Below are 9048 nucleotides of genomic sequence, written 5' to 3' on the forward strand. Positions count from 1 at the left end.
CCTCCCTCCTTTCTTACTCCATTCCTTCCTTCCTTCCTTCCTTCCTTCCAACAGGAGGGTTAAGGATTTTATTCAGATTACATATTAACTGAACCTTTTATATGTATTAATAACTTTTTATTCATGTACTTTTTATCTCCTCCCAAAAACAACTAACACACCTTCCAACACCTCAAATTAAGTTTAATCACTACTGGAAACTAAATATAACTGAATATGTTAAAATGAAACAGGTGGAACTTGGTCTGAGCTGCACTCTCAGACTCACATTCAGATATTTTTGACTCCTTAAAACAGTAAAAACCAAAAAGTGGAACAAATAAAGTTAACGATGGCTCCTCCACCAATTACTGCAACGCAAAGCAGCAGCTGATGATGATGTCATCAGTTACACCTGTCTGTTTTGGACAAGTCAAGAAGATGTTTTGCTGTGAAGATTATGTATCTAATTTAATTTAATGTTTCATATGTGCTTCACAGTTTGGACACTTCTGGTTTAACAGTGAGGCTCACAAAGCTTTTTTTCTTTTTTTTAGAGTTTTTATGGCACTCTGGGGTTTTTTTTTGGATGAGACAGACAGGAAATTAGTACAGAGAGAGAGATAGAGAGAGAGGGAGAGAGAGAGAGAGAGAGAGAGAGAGAGAGAGAGAGAGAGAGAGAGAGAGAGAGAGATGGGTAGCTATGACTTGCAATAAAGGTCAGTAGCTGGATTGAAACCATACAGTAGGCTATGGGGCGTTATGGTTATGGCGCATGCGCAGTAACCGTTCTCGCCATCCTTAAATCATACTCATTTGACCACTGGCGCCTTTTCACAACCTGGCAACCCAAAAGCTCCTCATGAACAGCTTAGGTTATATTTAATCTATAACGTAAAGAGCTTTGTCAACAACTAGCCTACAATTAAGTGACTTGTTACATTTTTAGAAAGTGAAACCAGAAAGACTCGATGAACCCAACATGACTACAAGTTCATAGAGATAACACTGATCCAGGTCTGAACCATAAAAGTCCGATCAGGATCAGGACCAGGATCAGGTGTTGTTGCATAAACTCACTTTTAAGCCTCGTGAAGAAGTCCGTGTATAAACGAGGGTTACAGTATGATGTGTAAAGGCTGCTGGAGAAAAGTAATACAAGGTTGAAGCTTACCTTTGGACGTCCTCCTCGGATCCTGTGCAGTCAGACTGTTATTATTCCTTCACCTGTTCTGTTTCTGTCCTCTTTCTCTTTCTCTCTCTTTTATTTCTCCTGGTTGTTATTTGTTCCTTAACGTCGCTCCATGCCTCCGACTCTCCGGGCGCACCGTGGCCGGCCGGTGGAGCAGCGCTGCCGGGGGGAAAAACTTCAACCCTCACCCCCTCTGAAAAGTGCGGATGTACGGACCGAGAGAAGCGCGTGATGATGGGCAGGAGGGTTAGGTTGGGGTGGGGAGGAAAAGAGGAGGAGAGGAGGAGTAGAAGAGGAGGAGATCCAGCCTTTTCTTTTTTAAAACAACCTGATATCTCCCGGAGAGAAACCCGACTGCTGCCACGCTGAAATTCAATATGAGGCGACAGACTGATACTGAGCGCGAGCGCACCTCCTCTGCCTGATCCAGAGGAGCGCGCGGGAGGGGGGTGGCAACGAGAGAGGGAGGGAAGGGAGGAGAGGAGGGAGGGAGGGAGGGAGGGAGGGAGGGGAGGAGAGGGGGGCGTTTATTATAAGGATACCAGGCAAGCACCTTCCGATAAGACAGGTGGATGTGCGCGTGTGGATGTGCGCGTGTGGATGGCCAGAGCAGGAATCTACCTGAAGGCGCTCAAGCAGTAGATTTTAAAATGGGATCTCACTGTCGACACACAGCTCATTCATTATCAGCTGAGATGGTTATAAATAGCAAGAATACAGTGAAGCCGGCTGCAATTTAATAAAGTAGCTTCATTTCCATCTGTAACCGGATGTAGCGTGACGTAATATAAGGTATGAAATCCAAGTCAACTCCAGGAGGATTAAATATTGTCAGGCAGGTGTCTGAACTTAAGCGTCATTAAATATTGATGATTAAAAAATAATAATAAACTGAGAGTCTCTTAAGGAGGAAGGAGGGAGGAAGGATGGAAGGAAGGAAAGGAGGGAGGGAAGGAAGGAATGAAGGAAGGAAGGAGGGGAGGAAGGGAGTAAGGAAGGATGGAAGGGAGGCAGGGAGGGAGGAAGAAGGAAGGAAGAACGGAAGGAATGAAGGAAGGAAGGAAGGAATGAAGGATGGAAGGATGGAAGGATGGAAGGGAGGAAGAAGGAAGGAAAGGAGGAAGGAAGGGAGGAAGGAAATAAGGAATGAATGAAGGAAGGAGGGAGGGAGGGAGGGGAGGAAGGAAGGAAGGAAGGAGGGAGGGAGGGAAGGAATGAAGGAAGGAAGGAAGGAATGAAGGACAGAAGGAAGGAAGGAAGGAACAGTCAAAACGGAGTATTTTATATTCTATACTGTGAAAAACACAAAGGATAAATTAAATAGAACAAAATATCCAATGAAGCTACTCAGGCTGGGCAAAATACCTAAAGTCAATAATCACAACATTAAAAGGAGCACTACATCAATTTTCACTCCTATTATGTTAGGAGACTTGCAAAAGATAAATTAATTAATTAATTATACAAATTAAAGCAGCAGAGGTTGAGATATCTTGACTTTAATCCTGCATTAGCTATCACATTAGTTATTAATACAACACTGACATATCAGCACGTTTTAAGTTGACGGCAGAGTCAGCTGAAGCCCCGCCCCCTACCAAGTGTCACCTGTCAATCAAAGTCACCACCTCTACCAGAAACCATAGACTGTATAAAAGAAATGGACGTTAACATCCGTGACGTCACCCATTGGTTTGTGGACTGCTGCTCGGAAGCCAATAGTTTCTAATCTAGGCAGCGCCATCTTGAAAATTGAAGGTGCATGCTGGGAAAAATAAAAACACCAATTCTACTTATATGGGCATGAGGCGGGGCCATGGGCGGAGCGGGGAGGCTGCGATTGGTTGCGAGGGCTGGGTCTGGAGGACATTGGTCAATCAACCTGTCAATCAGGACGTAGCCACGCCCTAATGCATACCCTGCTTTATCGTCACATATAAAATCAGGGAGGCCAAAATGTCCCAAATGAACATCATACTGCATTGAAGAAGGCTTTAAACTAGCGATTGAGACCATAAACACATTTTGAAAACGTTTACTGAGGTTAGAAATCAAGTGAGAAGTTGGTGAATTCTCCATTGACTTGTATAGAGACGGTCGCCCCCTGGTGGCCTTTTGATAGAATGCAGTTCTAAGTTACTTCCTGGTTGGATTCATTTCAGAGGACCAGAACTCCCCGCCTGGTTTTAAGTTGATATGTTGAACATGTTAATTCAGTCTAATGCTTTTATTGTCTCTGCACTGCAGAACAACATCATGATGTATCCCCAGTGACAGGCAATATACATAAAATAATATAATAAGACTCATAAAAGACATGGATTAAAAAAAGAGAAAATAAAAACTAACAGCTGCTTATTTCCACATCCAGCAGTTACATCATCATCACTCAGTTGGCAGTTATGATAATCAAGTAATAGTTTTAGTTATTTAGAATTTGGGTTTTAGGTTCTCGGTCAGACAAACCAAAGACATTTAACCCTCCTGTTGTCCTCGAGTCAAGGGAGGGAGGGAGGGAGGGAGGGAGGAAGGAAGGAAGGGAGGAAGGGAGAGAGTGAGGGAGAGAGGAAGGAAGATGGAAGGAAAGGAGGGAAGCAAGGAAGCAAGGGAGGGTGGGAGGAAGAAGGAAGGAAGGAAGGAAGGAGTAAGGAGAGAGGAAGGAACGAAGGAAGGAAAGGAGTAAGGAAAGATGGAAGGAAGTGAGCAAAAAGAAGTATGGAAGGAGGAGGGAGCAAAGAAATAGGGAAAGAAGGAAGGAAAAATTAAACAAAGAGGAAGAAAGGAAGAAAGAAAGAAAGGAGTTTCTAAAGAACATCTTACAGCAGGAGAATAAACTTTAACTGTGTAACATCAACACCGTTTATTGTATTAATGTATTAGTCAAATACCACCAGTGACTCCTGTGAATCTTATTTGATGACATCATCGTGATACATAACGATCCCTTTGATAGACGAACATGAATATGAAACTAATGTCCAGCCTGAAAGGACAGTAAAGTTTTCTGTTTCTACAAAGACGATCTAAATGTGACGAGGCTTCTCTTCCACTGATGGGATGAAACTAAAATCTCATCTTCATCATCTTCATCTCATTTGAGCTGAATATCAACCAGCATGATTCCTCTTATCTTCATTTCCTTCCCTCCTTCCTCCCTCCCTCCCTCCTTCTCTCTTCCTTTACTTCTCATCTTCATCTGATTAGAGGAGAATATCAACCAGCATGATTCCTCTTATCTTCATTTCACTGTTCAGAGAGAAGACGGAGGTTCAAGGGAGGGAAAATAAAACAAGGAAGAATACGATACGAAGAAATGAGTCAATGTTGATCCTCAAAGAAAGATCCCTCCCTCCCTTCCTTCCGTCTGTCCTTCCTCCCTCCCTCCCTTCCTTCCGTCTGTCCTTCCTCCCTCCCTCCCTCCCTTCCTTCCTCTCTTCCTCCCTTCCTTCCGTCTGTCCTTCCTCCCTCCCTCCTTCTCTCTTCATTTCCTTCCTTCCTTCCTTCCTCCCTCCCTCTTTCTCTCTTCCTTCCCTTCCCTCCTTCCTCCCTCCCTCCCTCCCTCCCTTCCTTCCGTCTGTCCTTCCTCCCTCCCTCCCTTCCTTCCATCTGTCCTTCCTCCCTCCCTCCTTCTCTCTTCCTTTCCTTCCCTCCTCCCTCCTTCCCTTCCTTTCATCAGTCTTGAATCTTATCTTGATTTCACAGTTCAGAGAGAAGACGGAGGTTCAAGGGAGGAAAAATAAAACAACTAAGAATACGATAGGAAGAAATGAGTCCATGTTGAAAGTGACCAACGTTAACAGATTGATATTTGTGCCTGTGTGTGTGTGTGTGTGTGTGTGTGTGTGTGTGTGTGTGTGTGTGTGTGTGTGTGTGTGTGTGTGTGTGTGTGTGTGCCTGTGTGTGCCTGTGTGTGTGTGTGTGTGTGTGTGTGTGTGTGTGTGTGTGTGTGAGGTTATTACTGTAACGCAGCGTCAGCTGACCTGAGATCAGATATATGAGACTGATTCATCCTCCTAACCTTTCACAACATTGTCTGTCTGGCTTCTCCCCTCCTCCCTCTCCCTCTCTCTCTCCCCTCCTATTCCCTCTTCCCTCCTCTCTCTGTCTCTCTCTCTCTCCTCTTCCTCTTGCCCTCCTCTCCCCTCTCCTCTCTCTCTCCTCTTTCTCCTCTCTCTCTACTCTCCCTCTCTCCTCTTTCTCCTCTCTCCTCTTTCTCCTCTCTCTCTCTCTCTCTCTCTCCTCTTCCTCTGTCTCTCTTCTCTTTCTCTTTCTTTCTCTCTCCTCTGTCTCTCCTCTCTCCCCTCTTTCTCTCCTCTCTTTCTCTCTCTCCTTTCTCCCTCTCTCCTCTCCTCTCTCTCTCCCTCTCCCCTCTTTCTCTGTCTCTCTCCTCTTTCTACTCTTTTTCTTTCTCCTCTCTCTCTCTCCTCTCCTCTCTCCCCTCTCTCACCTTCACTTCCTCTAGCTGTCTGTGTGTGTGTGTGTGTGTGTGTGTGTGTGTGTGTGTGTGTGTGTGTGTGTGTCCCGGAAATATTGGAGACGAGCGTACCCCCTGCAACTAAATGGTCATTACCATGACAACCAGCCCATAAACTGGAATGGGATGATGTGGATCATGGCAACAGTGGCAGACAGCCAGGACAACAGCCCGGCTCTACCCCAGGGGCAAGATCGCATGTGAACTCCAGGGTCTGATACCAGTGTGTGTGTGTGTGTGTGTGTGTGTGTGTGTGTGTGTGTGTGTGTGTGTGTAGGCTGATCTTTATTTCAGCTCATATCCTGTGACGTCATCTGAAAAATGTCTCAAAAAGTGCAAGAATCAGAGAATAAGCTGCATCATTTTCGTCTCCATGGTAAATATTTAAACTTTGTGGAGACTGCTGGGATCAGAAGTGTGTGTGTGTGTGTGTGTGTGTGTGTGTGTGTGTGTGTGTGTGTGTGTGTGTGTGTGTGTGTGTAAACTTTGTGGTGACTGCTGAGATCAGAAGTGTGTGTTTGTGGTTTAGGAGAAGGATCCGGAGCCACCTGTCCAGTCTTCCTCTCTCCAGATCTGCCTGAACATCCTGTCTCATTCAAAGCATCGTCGTGACAACAGTAGCTACGTTTAACCTTCCTGTCCTTCGTCCTCCCGGGTCAAATTGACCCCGTCTGTTTTGACTGTTCCTTCCTTCCTTCCTTCCTTCCTTGACTCGAGGACAACCTTTGTGTCGTCCTCCTGTCTGTTTTGACCTCCTCCTTTCCTCTGTCCTTCTTTCCTCTCTTCCTCTTTTCCTTTCTCCCTCCCTCCTTCCTTCTTTCCTCTGTCCTTCTTTCCTTCCTTCCTCTTTTCCTCTCTCTCTCCGTCCCTACTACCTCCTCCCTCCCTCCTACCTTCCTCCCTTCCTTCTTTCCTTCCTTCCTCCCTTCCTCTTTTCCTTTCTCCCTCCCTTCCTTCTTTCCTCTGTCCTTACTTCCTTCCTTCTTCTCTTCCTCTTTTCCTTTCTCCCTTCCTCCCTCCCTCCCTTCTTTCCTCTGTCCTTCTTTCCTTCCTTCCTCTTTTCCTCTCTCTCTCCGTCCCTACTACCTCCTCCCTCCTTCCCTTCCTTCTTTCCTTCCTTTCTCCCTCCTACCTTCCTCCCTTCCTTCTTTCCTCTGTCCTTATTTCCTTCCTTCTTCTCTTCCTCTTTTCCTTTCTCCCTCCGTCCTACCTTCCTCCCTTCCTTCTTTCCTTCCTTCCTCCCTGCCTCTTTTCCTTTCTCCCTCCCTCCTTCCTTGTTTCCTCCCTCCCTCCTACCTTCCTCCTTTCCTCTGTCCCGCTTTCCTTCCTTCCTCTTTTCCTCTCTCTCCGTCCCTCCTACCTTGTTTCCTCCCTCCCTCCTCTTTTCCTTTCTCCCTCCCTCCTTCCTTGTGTCCTCCCTCCCTCCTTCCTCTTTTCCTTTCTCCCTCTCTCCTTCCTTGTGTCCTCCCTCCCTCCTCCTTTTCTTCATTCTTCCTTCCTTCCTCCTTTCCTTCCTTCTTCCTTCCTTCCTTCCTCCTTTCCTTCCTTCTTCCTTCCTTCCTTCCTCTTTTCTTTCCTTCTTCCCTCCCTCCTTCCCTTCTTCCTCCCGTCCTCTCCGCTTCCTCCCTTCCTTCCTTGACTCGAGGACAACAGGAGGGTTAAAGGAATACTTTGACATTTCGGGCTTATTTGCTTTCTTGCTGAGACTTAGAGGGAAAGATTGATACCACACTCTCATGTCTCTGTGTTAAGTATTCAAGTTTATTTATAGAGCACATTAAAAGACAACCGGCGCTGACCAACCTGCTCTACAAATTACAGTGAGAGGCACAACAGCAGAGACTGAAATGACATCGGTAGTAGAAGAAGGCTCAAATGAAGAGAAAAAGGCAATGATGAAATACAAGGCAATATCAAAATATGTGCACACGAGAGAAAACAGAGTGACACTGTACAATAAATATATAGATAAATAAAACACTAATCATTCTCAAACAATTAAAAGAGTACCCAAAGGCCACTGAAAACATGAAAGTCTTGAATTTGGTCTAAAAAGTGTCAGTGGAAGAGGGAACACTTGAAAGCAGAAGATGATTTCAAAGGGACGATCTTCCCTCTTCCACTAGTCTCCATCGTGGAACGGTTAATAACAATGTTTCTGAGGGTCTAAGAGGAGTTGGAGTATGACACATGTATGACTTTAAAGTCTGCGTAAAGTAAGAATAAATATGTGTTCTGAGTTTGACATACCACAGAAAAGGGTGTTGTTAACCACCCTGCCAAATTTGAATGATTAAAAAAAATCACCAAATATATGAAATTAGGCTTCAAAGTTGTGTAAAAATCAGCCTCTTTCTCTGCTCCCAAACGCTGAAGCCCCGCCCCCTACCAAGTGTCAGCTGTCAATCAAAGGCACCACCTCTACCAGAAACATGGACACTACATCTGAGAGCTTTTTGCTGCTAACTCAGCTGCTAGCTCGGCGGCTAACTCAGCGGCTAATTCGGCTGCTAGCTTGGCTGCTAACTCGGCGGCTAACTCAGCGGCTAGTTTGGCGGCTAACTCGGCTGCTAGCTCGGCTGCTAACTCTGCTGTTAGCTCAGCGGCTAACTCAGCTAACTGGCTAACTGTAGACTGTAGTAGTAGTAGTGTGTGCTGAATGTATTTCTACCTCTACAGCAGCAGGGGCGGGTTTATGCTAATCACTAAATCCTGAACACAGAAATGTTGAAACACAGTTTGTGAAGCCTAGCTCCACAATTCAAATCTAAACGGTTGAAATGCTTTTTACACATTTTTTATAAATACATTTATGACCTATTTAATGTGTTTAGAAGAAAAAGTCTGAATTCACTTTACACTGTCTTTAAAAACAAATTCAGTCCAGTAGTGTAGTGATGTAGTACTGGTTCTAGTCCTAGCTTTGAGGAAAGAGAGGAAAGACTTCTCAATGGTCCTCAGCTGTAAGTATCAACCTTTCACTTCACACTTCATTAGTTCATCCTCAGCTCCTCCAGTCTGCATGTCGGTCCGTCCTGGGCAAGATACTGAACCCCAAATTGCTCCCAATGACTTTGCCAACAGTGTATGAATGTGTGTGTGAATGTTAGCTTCCCTGATGAGCAGGTTGGCACTCTGCATGGTAGCACCTGGCATTAGTAGCTAGTAATAATAATAAATGCTTTATTTTTGGATCGGGACAACGCAGAAGAATACAGTGAAGCCGGCTGCAATTTAATAAAGTATCTTCATTTCCATCTGTAACCGGATGTAGCCTGACATAAGGTATGAAATCCAAGTCAACTCCAGGAGGATTAAATATTTTCAGGCAGGTGTCTTAACTTAAGCTTCATCAAACATTGATGATTAAAAAATAAATAAAAAAGGATGAATTAGCAAGGAA

Source organism: Scomber japonicus, chromosome 1, assembly GCF_027409825.1.
Source record: "Scomber japonicus isolate fScoJap1 chromosome 1, fScoJap1.pri, whole genome shotgun sequence".
NCBI lineage: Eukaryota > Metazoa > Chordata > Actinopteri > Scombriformes > Scombridae > Scomber > Scomber japonicus.